The sequence below is a fragment of the Pristiophorus japonicus genome, chromosome 2, assembly GCF_044704955.1.
Source record: "Pristiophorus japonicus isolate sPriJap1 chromosome 2, sPriJap1.hap1, whole genome shotgun sequence".
Lineage (NCBI taxonomy): Eukaryota > Metazoa > Chordata > Chondrichthyes > Pristiophoridae > Pristiophorus > Pristiophorus japonicus.
Genome location: NC_091978.1, coordinates 208876420 through 208902695, shown reverse-complemented (window position 1 = coordinate 208902695; position 26276 = coordinate 208876420). Strand labels below are relative to the sequence as shown.

Genomic DNA, 26276 nt, shown 5'->3' with positions numbered 1-26276 from the left:
AGTCAAGCAAAGCCACAATAATACATTAAGTGTGGCATGTATACAGCAGTAGTGTTCAGTTTATAAAGTAATAAACTTTATGAGCAAAATGCTCATTCACACGATCGAAAAACCTAAGACTCGCACTGAGGTTTGAATCTGGTAAATCTACAGCATGTGAAATGTAAGGACAAAACTATAAGATTGATGGAAATGGAAAGCAGCCAAAGATTTAGCCTGAACATCTGGTTGATAATTAGAAAGGCATTCCAGCATAAGTAACTAAAGCCATCTATTTAAAGTCCCCCAGTTGCAGAAGGGTTCAAATTATACTTTACATGCCAGTTTTCCCGATCACTGAAACATGACTTGTACAGATTCCAAAAGAAAATCTAAACGGATCGTCTCAATCTGGTGTGGAGCGTCTCAGACGGGAGACAGGAATATGACACTACAATATATCTACAAATAGAGAATAAGTACTTGAATAAGGCTGCTCGTTCTGCAAATCACACTGAAAGTTTTGGGCTGTATTTTCATCTGGTTACTTGTTTGGGGTCAAAATTTCCTAGGTCTTCTGGCACACTCCCACCAGTGCAAATTTCTGTCAAACTTTAGAAAAAAGTATTTTAAGAAAATCAGTTCTTGCCTGCTGGTTTCTGACCCTTTTCGGAGGAGCAGGTGATTTATAAGCACTTGCTAATCTACAGAAACATGGTTTGTAACAGAAAATACATCAATTTGGCTCAAGATTGTACATTCCTGTCCGGCGTAAAAATAAAAAAGGGAAGGTGGCTCAACCGTGGCTATCAAGGGAAGTCAGGGATAGTATTAAAGCCAAGGAAGTGGCATACAAATTGGCCAGAAATAGCTGCGAACCCGGGGACTGGGAGAAATTTAGAAGTCAGCAGAGGAGGACAAAGGGTTTGATTAGGGCAGGGAAAATGGAGTACGAGAAGAAACTTGCAGGAAACATTAAGACGGATTGCAAAAGTTTCTATAGATATGTAAAGAGAAAAAGGTTAGTAAAGACAAACATAGGTCCCCTGCAGTCAGAATCAGGGGAAGTCATAACGGGGAACAAAGAAATGGCGGACCAATTGAACAAGTACTTTGGTTCGGTATTCACTGAGGAGGACACAAACAACCTTCCGGATATAAAAGGGGTCGGAGGGTCTAGTAAGGAGGAGGAACTGAGGGAAATCCTTATTAGTCGGGAAATTGTGTTGGGGAAACTGATGGGATTGAAGGCCGATAAATCCCCAGGGCCTGATGGACTGCATCCCAGAGTACTTAAGGAAGTGGCCTTGGAAATAGTGGATGCATTGACAGTCATTTTCCAACATTCCATTGACTCTGGATCAGTTCCTATGGAGTGGAGGGTAGCAAATGTAACCCCACTTTTTAAAAAAGGGAGAGAGAAAACAGGGAATTATAGACCGGTCAGCCTGACATCGGTAGTGGGTAAAATGATGGAATCAATTATTAAGGATGTCATAGCAGTGCATTTGGAAAGAGGTGACATGATAGGTCCAAGTCAGCATGGATTTGTGAAAGGGAAATCATGCTTGACAAATCTTCTGGAATTTTTTGAGGATGTTTCCAGTAGAGTGGACAAGGGAGAACCAGTTGATGTGGTATATTTGGACTTTCAGAAGGCTTTCGACAAGGTCCCACACAAGAGATTAATGTGCAAAGTTAAAGCACATGGGATTGGGGGTAGTGTGCTGACGTGGATTGAGAACTGGTTGTCAGACAGGAAGCAAAGAGTAGGAGTAAATGGGGACTTTTCAGAATGGCAGGCAGTGACTAGTGGGGTACCGCAAGGTTCTGTGCTGGGGCCCCAGCTGTTTACACTGTACATTAATGATTTAGACGAGGGGATTAAATGTAGTATCTCCAAATTTGCGGATGACACTAAGTTGGGTGGCAGTGTGAGCTGCGAGGAGGATGCTATGAGGCTGCAGAGTGACTTGGATAGGTTAGGTGAGTGGGCAAATGCATGACAGATGAAGTATAATGTGGATAAATGTGAGGTTATCCACTTTGGTCGTAAAAACAGAGAAACAGACTATTATCTGAATGGTGACAGATTAGGAAAAGGGGAGGTGCAAAGAGACCTGGGTGTCATGGTACATCAGTCATTGAAGGTTGTCATGCAGGTACAGCAGGCGGTTAAGAAAGCAAATGGCATGTTGGCCTTCATAGCGAAGGGATTTGAGTACAGGGGCAGGGAGGTGTTGCTACAGTTGTACAGGGCCTTGGTGAGGCCACACCTGGAGTATTGTGTACAGTTTTGGTCTCCTAACCTGAGGAAGGACATTCTTGCTATTGAGGGAGTGCAGCGAAGGTTCACCAGACTGATTCCCGGGATGGCGGGACTGACCTATCAAGAAAGACTGGATCAACTGGGCTTGTATTCACTGGAGTTCAGAAGAATGAGAGGGGACCTCATAGAAACGTATAAAATTCTGACGGGGTTAGACAGGTTAGATGCAGGAAGAATGTTCCCAATGTTGGGGAAGTCCAGAACCAGGGGACACAGTCTAAGGATAAGGGGTAAGCCATTTAGGACCGAGATGAGGAGGAATTTCTTCACCCAGAGAGTGGTGAACCTGTGGAATTCTCTACCACAGAAAGTTGTTGAGGCCAGTTCACTGAATATATTCAAAAAGGAGTTAGATGAAGTCCTTACTACTAGGGGAATCAAGGGGTATGGTGAGAAAGCAGGAATGGGGTACTGAAGTTGCATGTTCAGCCATGAACTCATTGAATGGCGGTGCAGGTTAGAAGGGCCGAATGGCCTACTCCTGCACCTATTTTCTATGTTTCTATGTTTCTAAGATCTATCTAAAAATAACTAGGCTCTATTTACTTTAGAGATGTATCGACCTCGAGTTGATTCGATAGAGGTATATAAAATTATTTCTCTGAGCCTGGAGCCAGAAGAGCCGAGGGCCCAGGGGCAGCACGGGCCTGCCCACACTGCGATATGTGTGCGCACTGGGTCCGTGTAGCAGAGCAGATCTCCAGTCGTCCTGGTTAACCCTTGCCACTGGATAAAGGCCTAGCTCTGAGTGGTGGCTGATGTGCAACGGCCACCACATGTTAAAAAAAATCCACGTACAGGCATCTTCCACCCCCTCAATTGGAGTTCAGGCCTGGAACATCGGGTCCTTCATTGAAACATCTGTGAACTCATGTCCAAGCAAGTCATCCTCGTTCGAGGGACCGCCTATGATGATGATGATAAAATAGTTAACCGGCTAGATAGTGTTCCTATTGATAGATTATTATAATTTGAAAGATTGGGGGAAGCCAGGGATCATGCATATAAACTATTGCAAGGATAGAGCTATGTTAGATATTAGGCAGTTCATCTTTCCCCTGAAGCTAGTAGACCTATGGAACAAGTTGTCAGCTCATGTCTACCACAGGAGCTGGACCAGTCTGTGGCCTCCAACAGTGACACCATCTAGTGGCTAGTGATCCCAAAAATACATACATGACAATACCCCCGCTCAGAGAGATTAACACAGTCTTTTACAAATTGAGACGGTCCGGTGTTTTACGTTTCCTGGTCTCAGTTCAACTCCAGCCTTGGGTGAGTGCTCAGAGTCTGTTGTGACTGGTGGCTGGGTGGCTGACCTGGTGGGAGTGGCAATGGCCATGTCAGGGATTGCAAGTCCATTTTCATGACTGGGGGTAGGTTGGTTGGTCGTCGATTGTTTCTTCCTCCGACTGTTCCGGTTCGTCTGTGTGCCGCAGCTTTGTCTGATCCATATGTTTCCTGCATGTTTGCCCATTTTTGAGCTTGACAATAAATACTCTGTTGCCCTTCTTGGCCATGACAGTACCAGCGATCCACTTGGGACCCTGACCATAATTCAGAACATATACAGGATCACTTACAGAAATATCGCATGACACAGCTGCGTGATCGTGATACCCTTGCTGACTTTGTCTTCTATATTCAACATGATTATTCAAGTCAGGGTGTACAAGAGATAGCTTGGTCTTAAGACCTCTCTTCATCATTAGTTCAGCAGGTGAGACCCTGGTAAGCGTGTGTGGTCTTGTCCTGTAACTCAGCAGTATGCATGACAGACGGGTCTGCAGTGACCCTTGGGTTACTCGCTTCTGCTTTATGATTTGGACAGCACGTTCTGCTTGCCCATTGGATGCAGGTTTGAATGGTGCTGACCTTACATGTTTGATGCCATTGAGTTTCATGAACTCCTGAAACTCCTGACTGGTGAAGCACGATCCGTTGTCGCTAACAACGATGTCAGGCAGACCATTTGTTGCGAACATGACACTGAGATTCTCAATGGTAGCTGTGGATGTACTGGATGACATGATTATGGACTCTATCCACTTTGAATATGCATCCACCACAACTAAAAATATCTTCCCCAGGATGGGATCTGCAAAGTCTATGTGGATCCTGGACCATAGTTTGGACAGCCATGACCAAAGACTCAGCGGCGATTCCGCTAATGCTTTGCTGATCTGTATGCAAGTATTGCACTGATGCACACATGATTCCAGCTCAGAGTCAATTCCAGACCACCATACATGAGACCTGGCGAAGGCTTTCATCATTACAATGCCGGGATGTGTACTATGTAGCTCACATACAAAGTTCTCTCTCCCTTTCTTGGGCATAACAACATGATTGCCCCACAGTATACAATTCAGCTGAATAGACAGTTTGTCTTTGAGACGAATGTAAGGTTTGGTCTCCTTGCACATTTGCTTGGGCATGGCAGACCAATCACCTTTGAGGATGCAACTCTTCACCACCAATAAAATCGGGTCCTGGCTGGTCCAGGTCTTAACTTGTTAAGCCATGATAGGGGCTCCTTTACGCTCAAAAGCATCCATAACTAACAATAGGTCCGCCGGTTGTGGCGTTTCCACCTATGATGTGGGCAACGGCAAACGGCTCAAAGCATCGGCACAATTCTCGGTGCCAAGTCTATGGCGAATTACATAATCATTAGTGGATAATGTCAGCGCCCATCTCTGGATGTGGGATGAAGCATTGGTATTGATACCTTTGTTTTCAGAGAACAGTGAAATGAGTGGCTTGTGATCTGTCTCCAGTTCAAACCGAAGACCAAACAGGTACTGATGCATCTTTTTAACCCCATACAACACAGGCTAGTGCTTCTTTCTCTAACATGCTGTAGGCTCTTTCCGCTTTAGACAAACTTTTTGAAGCATACGTGACTGATTGAAGTTTACCCGACTCATTAGCTTGTTGGAGTATGCAACCAATTCCATATGACAAAGCATCACAGGCCAATACTAAATGGGTCATAATGTACCAGCAGCTTGTTAGAGCAAAGCAGATTAGTGGCTTTCTCAATAGCTCTGTCTTGAGACGCACCCCACACCCAGTTGTCGCCTTTTCTTAGCAGCATGTGCAGTGGTTCTAATAAGGTGCTCAATTTAGGTAGGAAGTTACCGAAGTAGTTGAGTAGACCCAGGAACGAACGCAGCTCCATCACAATCTGTGGCTTGTGTGCATTCTTGATGGCCTTGGTTTTCGCGACCGTGGGCCTGATGCCGTCAGCAGCAATTTTCCTCCCCGGAATTCGACCTCTGGTGCCATGAAGACGCACTTCGTTCATTTTAGTCTGAGTCCCACTTTGTCCAGACGATGTAGAACCTCTTCCAGTTTGTTCAGATGTTCCTCGGAGTCATGACCTGCGATCAGGATGTCATCTTGGAACACAACGGTTCTGGGAATGGACTTCAGTAGACTCTCCATGTTCCTTTGAAATATTGCTGCAGCTGAGCGAATTCCAAAAGGGCATCTATGATAAATAAGCAGTCCTTTTTGTGTGTTAATGCACATAAGTCTCTTCAACATCTCGACCAGCTCCTGTGTCATGTAGGCCGACATCAAGTCCAGTTTGGTGAACGACTTCCCCCCGGCTAGTGTTGCAAACAAGTCATCAGTCTTCGGTAACGGGTACTAATCCTGTTTCGAAACCCTGTTGATCGTAGCCTTGTATTCTCCACAGATTCTGACTGTGCCATCATTTTTCAGCACAGGAACAATGGGGCAGGCCCATTCATTAAATTTAACCGGTGATATGATCCCTTCATGCTGGAGTCTGTCCAGTTCGATTTTGACCTTCTCCCTCATCATATACGGAACTGTCCGAACTTTATGATGGACGGGTCTTGCATCCGAGTCCACGAGGATCTGCACCTTGGCTCCCGTGAAGTTGCCGATGCCTGGTTCGAACACGAGAGGAACTTGCTCAGTACTTGGGCACATGTATCTTTCTCCGACGACAATGCCTTGATGTTGTTCCCACCGCATCTGATTTTTTTCAAGCCAGTTCCTGCCGAACAGCGTGGGCCATTACCTGGGACAATCCATAGCAGTAACTCGTGAGCCGCACCGTCATACGACACTTTAATTGTGGCACTGCGAATCATCATTATAATTTCTTTGGTGTATGTGCGCAACTTGGCATTGACTGGACTCAGCCTGGGCCTCACAGCCTTAGTATCCCACAGCTTGTTGAATGCCCTCTGGCTCATTATCGGTTGACTCGCCCCTGTGTCCAGTTCCAACGATACCGGTACCCAATTAAATTTTACGTTGATCATTATTGGTTTGCTCTTAGTTAGGAATGAGTACAGTCCATACACCTCCTCCTCTGGTATCTCGGATTACGTATCCGGATCCGCGCTGGTCTGACCATCATCCTCCATGTGGTGTGTCGCAGCACGCTTGCTCATCTGCTGACATTTGCGCTGGAGATGCCCCATTCTCAGACAGCCTTTGCAACTATATTGCTTAAATCGGCACTGCTGGTGCTGGGATTTCCCCCACAACGCCAACACAGAGAAATTGGATGTATTCCCGCTGGCGGACTTTGGGCAGCCACAGGTTTCATGTGAGCAGTCGAGTAGACCCTGCCATGTGCCGCACTGCCGAACGCCAAATTAATCATATTTACAGTACTTGCCGAGTTTCAATTTTTCACTGATATCTGCTTTAGACTTCTATCTGTCTGCATTACTGCGCGATCATCACTGGCCCTGTTCAAGTCCAACGTCTCCACCACCAGTAGTTTACATAGGATCACCTCGTAGTTGATACCGATTCCAAAGAAGTCCCGCAGCATGTCTGCCATCACAGCCCCGAACTTACACGGTCCCGCTAGACGTCTCAGGTCAGCAACGAATTCCACCGCATTCTGGCCCTCTGAGCGAACATGCGTGTAAAATCTATATCTCGAGATGATGATGCCTTCATCTGGCTTAAGGTGGTCCTGTACCAGTGAATACAATTCTTCATACGTCTTCTCTGTTGGACTCACAGGCAGGAGTAGATTTTTATCAGACCATAAATTTTTGGACCGCAAACCGTGAGGAACACTGCCCGGCGCCGATCTGCGTCGCCGACCTCCTCCATTTTGTTGGCCACGTAGAACTGGCTCAAATGGCTCACAAAGTCTGCCCAATCTTCTCCTTCCACAAATCGCTTCAACAATCCAATTTTGCTCATTTTTGCATGCAAAGGTTCTTGTTGCCTTGTCACCAAATGTTGTGTATATAATAACTTTTAGACTGAGTACTGTTTAACTCCAAGAGATAGGACCTTAGCTCTGCTTTATTAAGGCCCAAAGTGACTCATATAAAAAATGGCTGGCCTTTTATACTTGGGAGCCCAATGGCCTCCAACAGTGACGCCATCTAGTGGCTAGTGATCCCAAAAGTACATACACGACAAAAATGTAGGTGAATTACCAGGTAATACAAGCATGGTTGAAGTGGTCTCCTTGACTAATTTTGATCACTTAAAGGGGTCAGAGAGGTATTTTTCAGGTTTTTACCCCCCTAATGGGCCTTGGATTTTTATCTGTTTTTTTGTCTCTCCCAGGAACATGGCTGCTGGAGCTTAGTTGGCATCACGACTGTGTGGGGCAGGCTTGATTGACCAAATGGTCTTTTGCTGCCCGTAATTTTCGTATGTTCGTATTTGATGTCAGGATGTGTCTATTTATAAGGATTGGATCTTATGGGCTCAATCAAACAATCTTCAGCAAAATATCAGGATTGTAAGTTACATGGTGACAACTTCATAACAAACTGTAGCAGAATTCCTCCCACTCCAACAGAACAACTAAGGACGGTTGTATATTCTGGCATGGTATCGGTGATTGTTGCGGTAGATGCTTTGTGGAGAAACATAGAAACACAGAAAATAGGTGCAGGCGCAGGCCTTTCGAGCCTGCACCACCATTCAATATGATCATGGCTGATCATGCAACTTCAGTACCCATCTCCTGCCTTCTCTCCATACCCCCTGATCCCTTTAGCCGTAAGAGCCACATCTAACTCCCTATTGAATATATTCAAGGAACTGGACTCAACAACTTTCTGTGGTAGAGAATTCCCCAGGTTCACAATTCCCTGGGTGACATCAGTAATGGGGAAAATGCTGGAATCAATTATTAAAGATGTAATAGCAGCGCATTTGGAAAGCAGTGACAGGATTGGTCCAAGTCATCATGGATTTATGAAAGGGAAATCATGCTTGACAAATCTTCTAGAATTTTTTGAGGATGTAACTAGTAGAGTGGACAAGGGAGAACCAGTGGATGTGGTGTATTTGGACTTTCAAAAGGCTTTTGACAAGGTCCCACACAAGAGATTAGTGTGCAAAATTAAGGCACATGGGATTGGGGGTAATGTATTGATGTGGATAGAGACCCAGTTGGCAGATAGGAAGCAAAGAGTGGGAATAAATGGGTCCTTTTCAGAATGGCAGGCAGTGACTAGTGGGGTACCGCAAGGTTCAGTGCTGGGACCCCAGCTATTTACAATATATATTACTGATTTAGACGAAGGAATTGAATGTAATATCTCCAAGTTTGCAGATGACACTAAGCTGGGTGGCAGTGTGAGCTATGAGGAGGATGCTAAGAGGCCGCAGGGTGACTTGGACAGGTTAGGTGAGTGGGCAAATACATGGCAGATGCAGTATAATGTGGATAAGTGTGAGGTTATCCACTTTGGTGGCAAAAACAGGAAGGCAGATTATTATCTGAATGGTGACAGATTAGTAAAAGGGGAGGTGCAACGAGACCTGGGTGTCATGGTACATCAGTCATTGAAAGTAGGCATGCAGGTACAGCAGGCAGTTAAGAAAGCAAATGGCATGTTGGCCTTCATAGCGAGAGGATTTGAGTATAGGAGAAGGGAGGTCTTGCTGCAGTTGTATAGGGCCTTGTTGAGACCACACCTTGAGTATTGTGTGCAGTTGAGTATTGGTCTTCGAATGTGAGGAAGGACATTCTTGCTATTGACGGAGTGCAGCGAAGGTTCACCAGACTGATTCCCGGGATGGCAGGACTGACATATGAAGAAAGACTAGGCTTATATTCACTGGAATTTAGAAGAATGAGAGGGGATCTCATAGAAACATATAAAATTCGGACGGGATTGATCAGATGTTGAGGAAGTCCAGAACCAGGGGTCACAGTCTAAGGATAAGGGGTAAGCCATATAGGACCGCGATGAGGAGAAACTTTGTTTTTTTTTGGCTTTTCTGTCTTTTCTGACTTCAACAATCAGGACTGAAATTCAGACATCTCTCAGGGCTCAGCAAACTGATAGGCAATATTTTGATTGACCAATGGTTAACCAAAGCCAAGATTCATACTAATGACCTGGCAGGTGTGACCTCCCAGCAAAGCACCATGTGTGTGCCTTTGCATCAGCCCCCTCAAATACCTACACATGGCCAAATGCAGCCAGGGTCACTTGCCCTTGGAGCTATACAGGAGGTGTGGCTTACAGCAGGACCTTCTGGGGCCTCAGATACCCTGAGACAAGAGCCATGTTAGTTCCAAAAGGTTGCAGCAATGTTGCAGCCAGTCAATCACACCATCCTGCCCTCATATTCAGGCTCAGAATGGGGGTAAAGGAATAGTTCCTATATTTCCTGTGCAAAGTGCCATACAAGCATTCAATCCCAGGGATAGAACGGTTTCTCTGTTATAGTGGCTGCTGGGTAAAGAACTCCGCATTCCAGAAAAGCATTTTTTTTTGATAAAACCTGCTGCTGCCTCACACTGACTTGCATGCATTGACCGCATACAGGTGACGGGCTCAAGAGAATTTGGTTGCAGAAAGGAAGCAAGCTGCAAAGGGAAGCACCAGTGAACCTGACTCAGTAAAAGTTCCAGATACAGCAGCTTTGTTGACTTTGCAAATTTTTCTCGCAGCAATGCTCAGGGGATCAATCTTCAATTCCAGGAGACTCCCAGAGAATCCAGGAGGGTTTGCATCCCTAACTGGATGTCTCCTATATGCTGGTATCCGGGGTGTTGTGTGGATCAGAAATGCAGATATTGGGAAATCTAATGTTTGAAGCTATAATGCATTTTAACTATTAAATAGTTAATATGGCTGTTTGTACTTAGACAGGTGCTTCCAGCCATTGTCGTCACTTTTGACAGAAAATTGTAATGGTTGTTCTTAGGGGCTGGGGTGGGGGGAGCTGGGTAATTGTGCTTCTTCACTCCATCTGGCACCTCTTCCTATCCTGAGACCATCTGAAACCAAGTGCAAAAACGTAAAAAAATCCAGCCCCCATCAGTCAAGCTTCATTCCATTATATTTTAGCTGAGAACTATCACTCAACTCCTTTGGACTTGGGCCCTGAAAAACGTTGGCCCTTCTGGCATATTCCCACCATAACATTGATGGAAGTCTGCTGGAAGAGTCCATTTACATGTCATCTATTGCATATGCAGGCCTGGATCCATGTTCTCCAGGGAAGCAATCCTGAGAATAAGCCTCTAGCAAATCACCACTTGAGATTGTTGCCCTCAACAAATAAAATGTAAAGATATATGTAAAGTGATACACTTTTGGGAAATACAACAGATAATGGAAATGTACCCTAAATATACCCTAAACTCAGAGAGTTGTTAACCTGTGGAATTCTCTACCGCAGAGAGTTGTTGATGCCAGTTTGTTAGACATATTCAAGAGTGAGTTAGATATGGCCCTGACGGCCAAAGGGATCAAGGGGTATGGAGAGAAAGCAGGAAAGGGGTACTGAGGTGAATGATCAGCCATGATCTTATTGAATGGTGGTGCAGGCTCGAAGGGCCGAATGGCCTACTCCTGCACCTATTTTCTATGTTTCTATGTAAATGGTGAATTTCTCAATGAAGCAGAGAAACAGAGATCTAAAGTAGGAAGATACAAGTCTTTAAAAGCAGGATGGCAAGTGGAAAAAATGATTAAAAAGCAAATGGAATTCTTGGTTTTACATGCAGGGACTTGGAATATATAAGCAAGGAGGTGATGATGAATCTGTTCAGGTCATAGTTGGAGTATTTGTGCAGTTTTGGGTAATGCACTACGGAAAGAACCAAGGAAAGGTACAATGATACCAGTGATGAGAAGATATAGTTATGATGAGAAAACTTGAAGAAATAGTCTTTATTCGCCAGAGCAGTGAAGGTTAAGGTGAATCTAATAGAAGCATTCAACATTCTGTAAGCATTTGAGAGGGTAAATTGCAAGAGATTATTTCCACTGGTCAGTGAATTGGTAACACATGGCATATATTTAGAATTAGAGAAGCATAAAGGGGGAGGTTAGAAAAAAAATCACAGAAAAGGTAAATAAAACAGGAACACATTACTCCAAGTGGCTATAGGTGCTAAGTGCCTTAAAGATTAATTAGAAAAATATTATAGGGTACAGGTAAAGAATGGGAAAATGAGATTGGAATAGATTGCTCTGCTGTGGAGCTAGCACTGGAAAATGGCCTATTTTTATGCCTACACTCCTTTGATTATAAAAAGTTAGTGAACAGCATCGAGCTACAGTAACATAACTTCTGATTCTTTGGGCTAGACTTTCCACTTTCAGGCTAAGGCTGAAAAAAATGGCCCTTGTTCCAGCGATGCGGGACCTATCGCCCGTGCTGATCGCCGGCTCAAGGCCCATTTTTTTTTTTGCGATTATCCACTCGGCCTTACCCCAGCGATGTCAAATGGGAGATGTGATTTCTCAGCGATCTCACGATCGGCCAAAGAAAACAGAAGTGAATGAAAAAAAAAAGCTTCCCTAGCAACGCATTACTGCGCATGTGCAGGTTGTTTTTTTTTAGGTTGATGTTCTTTCCCGCGTTTGTGGAGGTCAAGGGTCTTTACACATGCTCAGAAGCTCTGGGTGGATCTAGGAGAGAGAGAGAGAGAGAGAGAGAGAGGAGAAAGGAAGCATTTTGAGAACTGGTCACATATCAATTTAATGGAGGGATCTTTTGAAAGGCGAAGGGCCAAGCCCTTCAGTGAGGAGGCCAATGAGGCCCTAGTTAACATTGTAAGCGAGAGGTGGGAGGATCTGACACGGGATGGGCATGGGAAACCTCCACCCCGTGCATATCGGAGGATTTGGGCAGAGATTGCCGACGTGGTCACATCGGCATCCAATGAAGCCCGGACACCGGACCAATGCCACAAACGTTGGAACAGCCTACTTTCAGTTGCCAGAGTAAGTTGAAATTTATAATGATCTAAATAGTAACAAGAATCTGCAATGTTATTTGCTTACATTTAAACATAACTAAATTATGAATAAATTTATGCAACCCAGCATAAAGTTAAATGTTGTAATGTGAAATCTGCAACGTAATGATAATTTGTAATAAGAACATTTTAATCTGTCAGTCTTAAATGTCTTCAATGTCTTAAATCGCCTGCTCCATTTGCTTATGCCATGCAATGTTATCGTATCATTTACAGAAAAAGATATCGATCAATAATCGGGAGCAGTGCAGGACGGGCGGGAGCCCTGTAATGTTGCAGCCCCTGAACCCCTACGAGGAGCTCACGGTGGCCTTGGTGGGCCCAGAAAGCCGTTTGGTCACATCCCGTGGTGTGGCCAAACCCACCCTTGAGACATGTGAGTAATGAGAAATGTGCATTGTTCAATGTGTGAATCATTAGTAGATACTGAAAATATCGTAGTTACGTATGTAATGTTATGCAATTAAAATGTAATTTGATGTTATGCAATGTTATGCAATTACAATCTAATGTTATGCTAATATAACATAATCTGATATATAATGGTGATGTACTATAGATGTTCGAATGAGGTCATGTTAGGTCATGTTAAAGCTTGTGATCACCTGTGCATATGTGGTGAATGAAAGCATTGCAATATTTTTACTTAGAGAAAAATTGTAATGCAACGAATTGAATAATTAATCATTGTTTATCAAATTAAAGGTCAAGTGATAGTCGAGTTGTTGGAGTCGACTGCCACTGAACCGTCTCCTACATTGCAGGAAGCTGAAGAAGAGGAGCCACTACAAACTCCTGCAATAATGCTTCACCAGGAGGAGGAGGAGGAGGAGGAGGAGGAACCGGAGGAAGAAGAGGAGTTTTTTTTGTGGGTGGGGAACAACCTGCGGCCATCTCGGTTGAGATGGAAGATGCACCGGGACCAAGCGGTGTGCAGGTGGCGACGCCAAGGTGCATCACATTGCAAACGCCGACCCCACGGAGGTCTGGTCAGCGTGGTGAGCAATCCCCTGCCTTGGAGGGCCAGACAGAGAGCTTGATTTCCCTGTGCAGGGAGACGGTCGCAATCGGTCGCGACTTTATCCAGGGGTTCGAGGGATTCTCAGCGAGCTGGAGCCAGTTCTCTGAACTGGAGCTAGTTTCCAGCATCCTGGAGCGAGTTCTCACAGAATTTCTCCAACTGGTCTTCTGAGCAGTCGCTGATTGCAAGGGAGACCTTGGAGGCTATTCGGCAGCAGACAGCCGCAACCAATGCCCTATGGCATGCGTTGATGGCTGGACACGACGCTGCACCCCAAGGTGTCGTGTCTGCTTGCAGCGAGACCCCTAGCACACAAGCGAGTACGGAGGGCACAGTTCCTCCGGACTCGGAAGTAGAGCCCCAGGCTTCCGTTTCCTCTCTGTCACCTCCACCGTGGCAGGAAGTCTTGACATCCCACTCTGCACGACGTCTTGGTGTCGGTCTGCGTCGACCAAAATGGGCGGGTGGGGTGTGAACACGGGGTGGGACAGGATCTGGAGGGAAACATGGCCCAGGTAGGGAGGGGGGAGTTCTTTTCTATGTAGTTCACTTGTTTTAAAATGTTCACTTGCTGTTCTACTCTTGTTATTGTTACTGCAATTGTTATTGTTATTGCCACTAAATTAGCCAATATTATTCAATAGTTAAATGTTCACTTGTTCACTTGTTATAATTACTTAATTGTTCACTTTCCATTCTTTCTTACATGGTCACTTGTTAGCATGACTGAAATGTTCACTTGTTGTCATGAGTGAAATGGTCACTTGTTAACATCACTTAATTGCTCACTTGTTGTCATGTCTGAAATGGTCACTTGATGTCATGTCTGAAATGGTCACTTATTAGTATGACTGAAATGGTCACTTGTTATTATTACTTAAATGGCCACTTGTTCTGTAAATTTCTTCTTCTTGTAACGTTTTGGGGATTTTGAGGGAAGGGTGGGTTGGTGCGGGGGTGGGGAGTTGGAGGGAGGGTGTTGTTCATTAGTTGTTTAAAAAAAATTTTGTCTGTTAATAAAAAAAAATGTTTCTAAAACTTTTGTACCTTCTCTCTTATTTACATAAATTTTACAATGTACAGTTTCTCATGCTTAATTGTTTGTTTATTCAGTTTAACCACGCAAATGAAACTTTTGATTAACCGAACTGTAATTGAATGTTTGAATATCAACAATAATAGGTCATGCGAAGCGTTCATTAATGAGCTGCTGACGCAAAAGCTTAGCAGCCGTGTAACTGGCACTGGCCACCGGTCTTCGGGAAAGGTGAGGTGGTACCGGTGCTGGATCGCTATGCTGATTAAGCTCCCCAAGTCCTCACCCGCGTCCTCTCCAGCCTGTTCCTCCTCTTCATCTTCGCTGGCTGCCTCATCTCCTTCTGGAGGTGGACCTGCAGCATGATCTAGCATTATTTGTCCTCTCTTTATAGCTAGGTTATGCAGCATGCAACACACACCAATAAACTCTGCTACCTGATCAGGGTGGTACTGGAGGCTGCCTCCCAAATGATCCAGACATTGGAAGCGCTGCTTGAGGACTCCAATTGTCTTTTCAACGATGTTGCGAGTCGCTATGTGACTTTCATTATACCGTCTCTGTGCTTCAGTGACAGGATTACGCAGAGGGTTCATGAGCCAACTGGCAAGGCCATATCCTTTATCCCCCAGCATCCAACCGTGACCTTCTGGCTGATTGGCAAACAGGTCAGGGATAGCACTTTCACGTAAGATGTGTGCATCATGGATGCTGCCAGGAAATGTAGCATTTACTGTCAGAATTGTTTGATTGTGGTCGACCACAAGCTGCACATTTAGGGAGTGGAACCCCTTTCTGTTACGAAACACCTCTGCGTTCTTTAAGGGTGCTTTCAGGGCAATGTGCATGCAGTCTGTTGCTCCCTGCACCTTGGGGGAAGTCTGCTATTCTCGAGAAACTCAATGCCCTCTCGGTCTGTGCCTCCCTTGTCATTGGGAAGCTTATGAAGTCCATCCTGCGAGCATAAAGGGCTTCAGTCACCTGACAAATGCAGCAGTGTGTAGCGTGCTGAGAGATATGGCAGATGTCGCCAGCTGAAGCCTGAAAAGATCCCGATGCGTAGAAGGCTAGGGCAGCAGTAACCTTCACCTCAACAGACAGTGCGGTTCTGATGGTGCTGGAAGGCTGCAGATCAACCTTGACGAGTTGACATATCTCATCGATGACCTCCTTCCGGAATCGCAGCCTCCTAAGACAAGCATTTTCAGACAAATTCAGGTAGGATTGCTTCTCTAAGTACCTTCGTTGGCTGTACGTTCTCCTCCTCTGTCTTCGTCTCCGTCTACGCATTACTGTGCCACTCTTCGATTGATCCTTTCAGTAACCAGTGTGTAAGCAGTTGCAAGTAAAGGCAGGGAAAGCATAGGCCTCATAATCACTATCAATAATTACTTTCACTAATTTTAATAATCTATCTACTCCACTCTCTAATCACTGTAATCTGCCCTCTCTGTACCAGTCAGTTTGATAGGCCCCAACAATATCATTAAATAACTTCACTTCACTATGTAAAAGCTATTTACTAAATTATTCCTATATATGAGATCTTTTTAGCATAAATAAGTTGATAATACCTATTTATATTCCCTGTCCAAAATTTATGAGTACAATTTTCTTCAATTTTACTCTCTAAATAACTCAGAACTAATTCTCCACCCTTCCTCTGAAGTTAAAAACGGCGTCTGTAGTGCCCATTTCCCTCTGTAAGGCCCTGAAAAAGCAACTATTTTTGAGCACTTTTTTGGGCCTTGCATCGGCCTAGCGATGTGCATGCTAGGCAGCGAAACTTGGGATGGGCCTTGCGTGGGCGATCATTTGGGGGATCATCTCGCCGATCAAAATGGAAACTTGGGGGCCTGTTTTTTGGGTGATATTTTGGGCCCAGTTTCCACTTTTTGCTCAAAATGGGCGATAGAGGTCCATTTTGGGCGATAGATGGGCCTTAGATGGGCGATGTGAAGTGGAAAGTTTAGTCCTTTATGTCTGGGGAAATTGGGGCTCACCACTTTGCACACAATGCAGGTCCTTTGTGTTTCTGATAATAGGGATACCAAATCAACAATTTGTGCTGAAGCAAACTCTTAAGTGCATTACTGACTCAAAAAGAAAATTTAAACTGCCTGATATTATCAATTGTATCCTACAAGTTTTGAAAGGTTTTAAAAAAATGCTACTGTCTGCCCATGGTATTTATATAGGGATGACATGAGATAAGTGTGTGACAAAGACAAATAAGATGTAAACAGAAATGTTTCTATAAATTAAAGACATTTAATACTCAAGTAAACAGAGTTGAGTACAAGGAATAACTAAATAAAATGAAGGTCATGGAAAAAAGGATCGTAGACAACTGTGGAAGTAATAGGAAAAGCATTTTCAGTTATGTGAAGAGTCAGAGAACTATCCATTGGTCCATTGAAGAATGTTCAAGGACAGGTTACAAAGGACTTACTGGGTATGGCGGAAATAATGGGCGAGAAATCCCGGCCTCGCCGGTTCTGTATTTTCCGGCTTTTCCGATTTGTCAAGTAGTCGCTTGACAGATCTTCCACATCCCCGCCACAAGGACATTCGCGCAGATGAGATTGGGCTAGTTGCCCATCTCTTGTCCAGCGAATGTCCTTGAAACTTTTACGCCTGGTAAAAGGAGGCGCATAGTCTACTTTTACCAGCGTAAGTGTTTTAAAACACATTAAAATTAAATTTAAATACACATTTATAGAGTAAAAAAACTGTCTATTAAGGTAAGTTTATTTTAAACCCTATTAAAACAAATTCAAACGTATCCAAAAAATATGTTTTTTCTAAAACATTTAATTAACTTTAATTTCAATTAATTTTAAATATGTGAGGTGTTTTTTAATTTATTATGATGTGTTTGGGTGTTTTAGGAGGTTACTCTCATTGATAGCAATGAGAACTCGGAGATATGGAGTTCCCATTACTATCATAGAAACATAGAAATTTACAGTGCAGGAGGAGGACATTTCGGCCCATCGTGTCCACGCCGGCCGACAAAGAGCCGCACGGCTATCAGTCAGCAGCCCTGAAGGTTACACATAAACCTATGAACAATGAACAGTGCGGAAAGGTAAAGAGCACCCAGTCCAACCCGTCCGCCCCACACAATTGCAACACCTCTTATACTGAAACATTTTATACTCTACCCCGACTGGAGCCATGTGATCTTCTGGGAGAGGTAAAAACCAGATAAAAACCCAGGCCAATTTAGGGGAAAAAAATCTGGAAAAATTCCTCTCCGACCCATCCAGGTGATCAAAACTAGTCCAGGAGATCACCCTGGTCTTATTCGATTCCCTGCAGTACTTAACATCATATCTGTGCCAGCCAACAAGAGGTTATAGAAACATAGAAACATAGAAAGTAGGTGCAGGAGTAGGCCATTCAGCCCTTCGAGCCTGCACCACCATTCAATAAGATCATGGCTGATCATTCACTTCAGTACCTCTTTCCTGCTTTCTCTCCATACCCCTTGATCCCTTTAGCCATCAGGGCCATATCTAACTCCCTCTTGAATATATCTAATGAACTGGCATCAACAATTCTCTGCGGTAGAGAATTCCACAGGTTAACAACTCTCCGAGTGAAGAATTCCACAGGTTAACAACTCTCTATGAGTGAAGAAGTTTCACCTGAGTGAAGAAGGTTATCCAGTCTAATCCCAATTACCAGCTCTAGATCTGTAACCCTGCAGGTTACGGCACTTTGTGCCTATCCAACCATCTCTTAAAAGTGGTGAGGGTTTCTGCATCCACCACTCTTTCAGGCAGCAAGTTCCAGATCCCCACAACCCTCTGCATAAAGAAGCCCCCCTTCAAATCTCCTCTAGACCTTCCACCAACCACCTTAAAACTGTGCCCCCTCCATCAATGGAAATCGGCCCTTACTATCCGCTTGGTCCAGGCTCCTCAATATTTTATACACCTCACTGAGGTCTCCTCTCAACCTCCTCTGTTCCAATGAGAACAAATCCAGCCTATCCAATCTGTCGTCATAACTAAGATTCTCCATTCCAGGCAGCATCCTAGTAAATCTCCTCGACACCCTCTCGAGTGCAATCACGTCCTTCCTATAATATGGTGACCAGAACTGCACGCAGTACTCCAGCTGTGGCCTAACCAAAGTATTATACAATTTAAGTATAGCTTCCCTGCTCTTATATTCTATGCCTCGGCCAATAAAGGCAAGCATTCCGTATGCCTTCTTAACCACCTTATCCACCTGGCCTGCTACTTTCAGGGATCTGTGGACAAGCACTCCAAGGTCTCTTTGTTCATCTACACTATTAAGTGACCTACTGCTTAATGTGTATACCCTTTCCTTATTAGCCCTCCCAAGGTGCATCACCTCACACTTCTCTGAATTAAATTCCATTTGCCACTGCTCTGCCCACCTGACCAGTAGATTGATATCCTCCTGCAGACTATGACTTTCCTCTTCATTATTAACCACACAGCCAATTTTAGTGTCGTCTGCAAACTTCTTAATCATACTCCCTATATTCAAATCTAAATCATTGATATATACCACAAAAAGCAAAGGACCCAGAACTGAGCCCTGCGGAACCCCACTGGAAACATTCTTTCAGTCACAAAAACATTCATCAAGCATTACCCTTTGCTTCCTACCTCGAAGCCAATTTTAGATCCAACTTGCCACTTTGCCCTGGATCCCATGGGCTTTAACCTTCGTAACCAGTCTACCATGTGGGACCTTATCAAAAGCTTTGTTAAAGTCCATTTATACTACATTGTACGCACTACCCTGATCAAACCTCTTGGTTACCGCCTCAAAAAATTCAATCAAGTTAGTCAAACACGATCTTCCCTTAACAAATCCGTGCTGATTGTCCCTAATTAATCCTTGCCTTTCCAAATATAGATTTATCTTTGTCATGTATTCAACCAGCAATGTAACCCATGTATAATCTGATCTAAGTTGTACACTGTGAGAACAATGACCACTAGGTGGGAGACACTCCTAACCTGGGCCTTCAGGTACAAAAGGGGAAGCTCCACCCACCTTCATCACTTTAAGTGCTATGGAATAAAGGACAGGTCACAGACTGACCTTCTCTCAAGCATGGGCCTCGTGTGCATTTATACTGTATAGTAAGGACCTATCAATCCTGTCTTTCAGGATTTTTCCAATAATTTTCCCACCACTGAGGTTAGGCTGACAGGCCTGTAATTACTCAGCCTATCCCTTTCTCCCTTCTTAAACAAGGGTACCACATTAGCATTCCTTCAATCCTCTGGCACCATGCCCAAATCCAAAAAGGACTGGAAAATGATGATCAAGGCCTCTGCTATTTCTTCTTTTACTTCGCTTAACAGCCTGGGATGCATTTCATCCATGCTTGGGGACTTATCTACTTTCAAAGCTGCTAAACCTATTAATACTTCCTTTCTCACTATATTTATTTGATCCAGAATATCAGCCTCCTCCTCGATAGCAGTATCTGCATTGCCCCTTTCCTTTGTGAAAACAGTTGCAAAGTATTCATTAAGAACCTTACCAACATCTTCCGCCTCCACACAAAGATTATCCTCATGGTCTCTAATAGACCTTACCCTTTCTTTAGTTACCCTCTTACTCTTAATATATTTATAGAACATCTTTGGGTTTTCCTTAATTTTACTAGCCAAGAATTTTTTGCGCTTTCTTTTAGCATTCCTAATATCCTTTTTAATTTTGCCTCTTCACTTTCTATATTCCCCTAAATATTCTATAGTATTTAGCCATTGGTAAATGAAATAAGCTTCCATTTTTTTCTTTATCCTCCCTGTAAGTCCTTAGACATCCAGGGAGCTTTAGAATGATTATTCCCACCCTTTTTCTTTAAGGGCACATGTTTGGCCTTCCGGATCTCCTCTTTGAATGCCTCCCACTGTTCCGACATTGATTTACCCACAAGTAGCTGTTTCCAGTCCACTGTGGCCAAATCACTCCTTAACTTAGCAAAATTAGCTTTTCCCCGATTTGGGACTTTTATTCCAGGCCTATCCTTGTCTTTATCCACAACTAACGTGAATCTGACTGAATTATGGTCACTGGCACCTAAGTGCTCCCCCACTAATACCCCTTCAACCTGCCCAGCTTCGTTCCCCGAAACTAAATCCAAAACCGTCCCCTCTCGTGTTGGGCTTGCTACATAATGACTAAAAAAGTTCTTTTGAATGCATTTCAAGAATTCCGCACCCTCTATATTCTTCACACTATATTTGTCCCAATCAATATTTGAATAGTTAAAATCTCCTACTATCACTACCCTATAGTTTTTGGACTTCACAGCAATTTGCCACATATTTGCTCCTCTATCTCCCTCCCACTGTTTGGGAGTCTGTAATACACGCCCAGCAGTGTGATCGCCCCTTTTTTATTTTTCAATTCGACCCATATGGCCTCATTTGATGATCCCTCTAACATATCATCCCTCCTCACCGCTGTAATAGTTTCCTTAATCAGTATCGCAATCTCCCCCCGCCCCTTTTTTACCCCCCTCTCTGTCTTGTCTAAAAATCCTGTAGCCAGAAATATTGATCTGCCAAACCTGCCCCTCTTTCAGCCATGTTTCTGTAATGGATATAATGTCATACCTCCCAAGTATCTACCTGTGCTCTTAGCTCATCCGCCTTATTCGCTATACTCCTTGCATTGAAGTATATACCATTTAGCACAGGAAGACCTCCTTGATTACTACTTACTAAGCCCTGCTTCCTCTGTCTTACAGATTCGCTTTCTAAATTCTTGCTATCCAATTTCAGCTTTACTTCCTTCCCTATTGAATTTGTTCTCAGGTTCCCATCCCCCTGCCAAGCTAGTTTAAACTCTCCCCAACAACACTAGCAAAACTCCCCATGAGGATATTGGTCCCGGCAATGTTGAGGTGCAACCTGTCCGGTTTGTACAGGTCCCATCTCCCCCAGAAGCGGTCCCAATTCCTCAAGAATTTAAAGCCTCCCTCCTAAACCAACTCTCCAGCCATGTGTTCATTCTCTCTATCCTTCTATTCTTGTATTCATTAGCACATGGCACCGGTAGTAACCCGGAGATTACTACCTTTGAGGTCCTACCCTTTAATTTTCTTCCTAGCTCCCTGAATTCTGCATGTGTCGTTGGTCCCGATATGGACCACGACCTCTAGCCATCTATCCTCTCCCCCCAGAATGCCCTGCGTCCGCACTGTGACATCCTTGACCCTGGCACCAGGGAGACACCATACCATTCGGGAGTCACGTCTACGGCCGCAGAAACGCCTGTCTGTTCCCCTAACTATAGAATCCGCTATCACTAGGGCTTTTTTATTCTTCATCCCTCCTCCCGTGCAGCTGAGCCACCCGTGGTGCCTTGGAATTGGCTCTGGCTGCACTCCCCAGAGGCACCATCGTCCTCACCGATACTCAGAAGTGAATATCGGTTTGAAAGCGAGATGGACTCACGGGGGGACTCCTGCACTACCTGCCTTGCATTCTTATTTCGTCTGGTGGTCACCCACTGCTCCTCTGCATGCACGTTTTTAAGCTGCGGGGTGACCACCTCCTGAAATGTGCTATCCAGCCTCGCGGATTCACCGGATTGACTCCATCCGCTGCTCCAGCTCCGAAACGCGGAGCTCGAGTAGTTGAAGCTGGAGACACCTCCTGCACACATGGTTGTCTGGGCCAATCAAAGTGTCCAGGACTTCCCACATGCCGCAGGATGTGCACTCCACAGGACTGAGCTGCCCTGCCATCCCTCTTGTTAGACTTATCTAATTTAAAATCTAATTAAAAAGGAATAGAAAAAAGAGATATACTTACCAACTCACCGACCTCTCTGGCCCCCTGAACTCACCGACCTCTGTGGCCTCCCGAACCCACCGACCTCTGTGACCTCCCTAACCCACCGACCTCTGTGGCCTCCCTAACTCACCGACCTCTGTGGCCTCCCTAACTCACCGACCTCTGTGACCTCCCTAACCCACCGACCTCTGTGGCCTCCCTAACTCACCGACCTCTGTGACCTCCCTAACCCACCGACCTCTGTGGCCTCCCTAACTCACCGACCTCTGTGGTCTCCCGAACTCATCGACCTCTGTGGTCTCCCGAACTCATCGACCTCTGTGGTCTCCCGAACTCATCGACCTCTGTGGTCTCCCGAACTCATCGACCTCTGTGGTCTCCCGAACTCATCGACCTCTGTGGTCTCCCGAACTCATCGACATCTGTGGCCTCCCGAACTCACCGACATCTGTGGCCTCCCGAACCCACCGACCTCTGTGGCCTCCCAAACTCACCGACCTCTGTGGCCTCCCAAACTCACCGACCTCTGTGGCCTCCCGAACTCACCGACCTCTGTGGCCTCCCGAACTCACCGACCTCTGTGGCCTCCCGAACTCACCGACCTCTGTGGCCTCCCAAACTCACCGACCTCTGTGGCCTCCCAAACTCACCGACCTCTGTGGCCTCCCGAACTCACCGACCTCTGTGGCCTCCCAAACTCACCGACCTCTGTGGCCTCCCGAACTCACCGACCTCTGTGGCCTCCCAAACTCTCAGACTCTTGGCCTCCCGAATCTCCGAACTCCTGACCTCTCGGACCTCCGAACTCCCGACCTCCTAAACTCATGGACTCTCCCGCTCTTGGACTCTCCCAAACTCACGGACTCAATCAATCAATGAGAATACTGTACCGTGATTGGTTGTCCAGGCCCACGTGACTCCAGCTTCGACATGCGTACCTCGAAGACGGAGGTGTACTCGGATGTGTGAGAAAAGAAGGCCTCTGACTGGAATCATAGGTGCCTCCGGGACCACCAGGTACTTTCGCAAAAACATTTTGGGTCGGTGGTGTTCGTCCGAAGGAAGCCTCCGACTGGAATTTCAGGGCCATTAAACGAGTACTTTGCAGTTTTCACTCTTGAAGATGATGCTCAACTATTAGAATTTAATAATGTTACTAACAAAACATAGTAATATTAACATAGATGAACATATTGTTTTAGAAAGAATTAAGAACTTGAAAGTAGATAGAGCAGCCGGGCCAGATGATATCCACGCGAGGGTCCTCAGGGAGATGGGGAATATGCTGTGTGAGAGCCCCTAGCCTGTATTTTTAATAGCTCACTGCACTCTGAAATGGTTCCTGTAGACTGGAAGGAGGCTAATGTAGTCCTCATCTTTAAAAAAGGTGACAAGACAGATCCGGGTAACTATAGGCCCATTATTTTAACATTAGCAATAAGTAAGATGCTTGAAGGAATCATTAGGGATGCAATATATACATACGAGACAGAAACAGGCCTTTCAGCCCAACCAATCCATGCCAGCGTTTATGCTCCACTCGAGTCTCTTCCCGTCTTTCCTCATCTAAATCTATCAGCATAAGCCTCAATTCCCTTCTTCCTCATATGCTTGTCTAGCCTCCCCTTAAATGCATCATATACTATTCGCTTCAGCCACTCCATGTGGTAATGAGTTCCACATTCTCACCACTCTTTGGGTAAAGAGGTTTCTTCTGAATTCCCTATTGGATTTCTTGATGACTATCTTATTTTGATGGCCTGTAGTATGCTCTTCCTCACAAGTGGAAACAGTCTCTCTGCATCCACACTATCAAAACCATTCATAATTTTAAAGACCTCTATTTGGATAGAGAGGGGCATATTAGGGACACACAATATTGCTTCTTTAAAAACGAGGTCATGCCGTACAAATCTAATTGTATTTTTTGAGGAAATTACAAAGTTGGTGGGGGAAGGAAGTCCAGTAGACATTGTCTACTTAGACTTCGAAAAAGCTTTTGATAAGGTATCGCACATGAGGCTTCTGTATAAGGTCGAAGCCTTTCGGTATTAGTGGTAATATATTGAGCTGAGTTCAGAACTAACTGGCAGGACGTGGGAAAAAAGTAGTTATAGAGGGATTTGGGTCTGTTTGGAGATCGGTCACCACTGGTGTCCCGCAGGGATCAGTGATGGGACCGTTGCTCTTTATTATTTTTATTAATGATTTGGATGTAGGTATTGTGGACACAATTTGCAAATTATACCAAAGTCTGTGCAAGTGTTGGACCTGTAGATGACGCTCGTCTGCTTCAGGCAGATCTTAATGTGTTAGGAGATTGAGCTCAAGACTGGAAAATGAAGTATAACTTAGATAAGTGCAGTGTTATGGATGTGAGCAGGGCAAATGCTCAACATTCATACACCCTCCAGAGAAAGGCATTAAAGATGGTAGAGATAGAAAGAGATTTGGGCATTCTAGTGCATTCATCCTTGAAGGTACATGAGCAATGCCATGAAGTGATAGAGAGCAAATAGGGCGTTGGGTTGTATCTCTTGAAACACAGAAACATAGAAACATAGAAAATAGGTGCAGGAGTAGGCCATTTGGCCCTTTGAGCCCGCACTACCATTCAATATGATCATGGCTGACCATGCATTTCAGTAACCCATTTCTGCTTTCTCTCCATGCCCCTTGATCCCTTTAGCCGTGAGGGCCACATCTAAATCCCTTTTAAATATATCTAATGAACTGGCCTCAACAACTTTTTGTGGTAGAGAATTCCACAAGCCCACAACTTTCTGAGTGAAGAAAGTTCACTCATCTCGGTCCTAAATGGCTTACCCCTTATCCTTAGACTGTGACCCCTGGTTCTGGACTTCCCCAACATCGGGAACATTCTTCCTGAATCTAACCTGTCCAATCCTGTCAGAATTTTATATGTTTCTATGACATCCCCTCTCATTCTTCTAAATTCCATTGAATACAAGTCTAGTTGATCCAGTCTTTCTTCATATGTCAGTCCTGTCATCCCGGGAATCAGTCTGGTGAACCTTCAATGCACTCCCTCAATAGCAAGAATGTCCTTCCTCAGATTAGGAGACCAAAACTGTACACAATATTCAAGGTGTGGCCTTACCAAGGACCTGTACAACTGCAGTAAGACCTCCCTGCTCCTATACTCGAATCCTCTCGCTAGGAAGGTCAACATGCCATTTGCCTTCTTCACCGCCTGCTGCACTGGTATGCCAACCTTCAGTGACTGATGTACCATGACACTCAGGTCTTGTTGCACCTCCCCCTTTACCAATCTGTCACCATTCAGATAATAATCAGCCCTCCTGTTTTTACCATCAAAGTGGATAACTTCTCATTTATCCACATTATACCGCATCTGCCATGCATTTGCCCATGCACCTAACCTGTCCAAGTCACCCTGCAGCCTCTTAGCATCCTCCTCACAGCTCATACTGCCACCCAGCTTAGTGTCATCTGCAAACTTGGAGATATTACATTCAATTCCTTCGTCCAAATCATTGATGTATATTGTAAATAGCTGGGGTCCCAGCACTGAACCTTGCGGTACCCCACTAGTCACTGCCTGCCATTGTGAAAAGGACCCGTTTATTCCTACTCTCTGCTTCCTGTCTGCCAACCAGTTCTCTATCCATGTCAGTACATTACCCCCAATACCATGTACTTTAATTTTGCACACCAATCTCTTATGTGAGACCTTGTCAAAAGTCTTTTGAAAGTCTAAATACACATCCACTGGCTCCCCCTTGTCCACTCAGCTAGTTACATTCTCAAAAAATTCTAGATTTGTCAAACATGATTTCCCTTTCATAAATCCATGCTGACTGGGACCG

At 44.8% G+C, this 26276-nt stretch overlaps 1 protein-coding gene across 3 annotated transcripts in view; it reads right to left on the bottom strand.

Moving 5' to 3' along the window:
• Window positions 1-26276, bottom strand: part of LOC139243617 (protein FAM184B-like) — a 418508-nt gene that overhangs the window by 256605 nt on the left and 135627 nt on the right. The gene's annotated exons all lie outside the window — the stretch shown is intronic.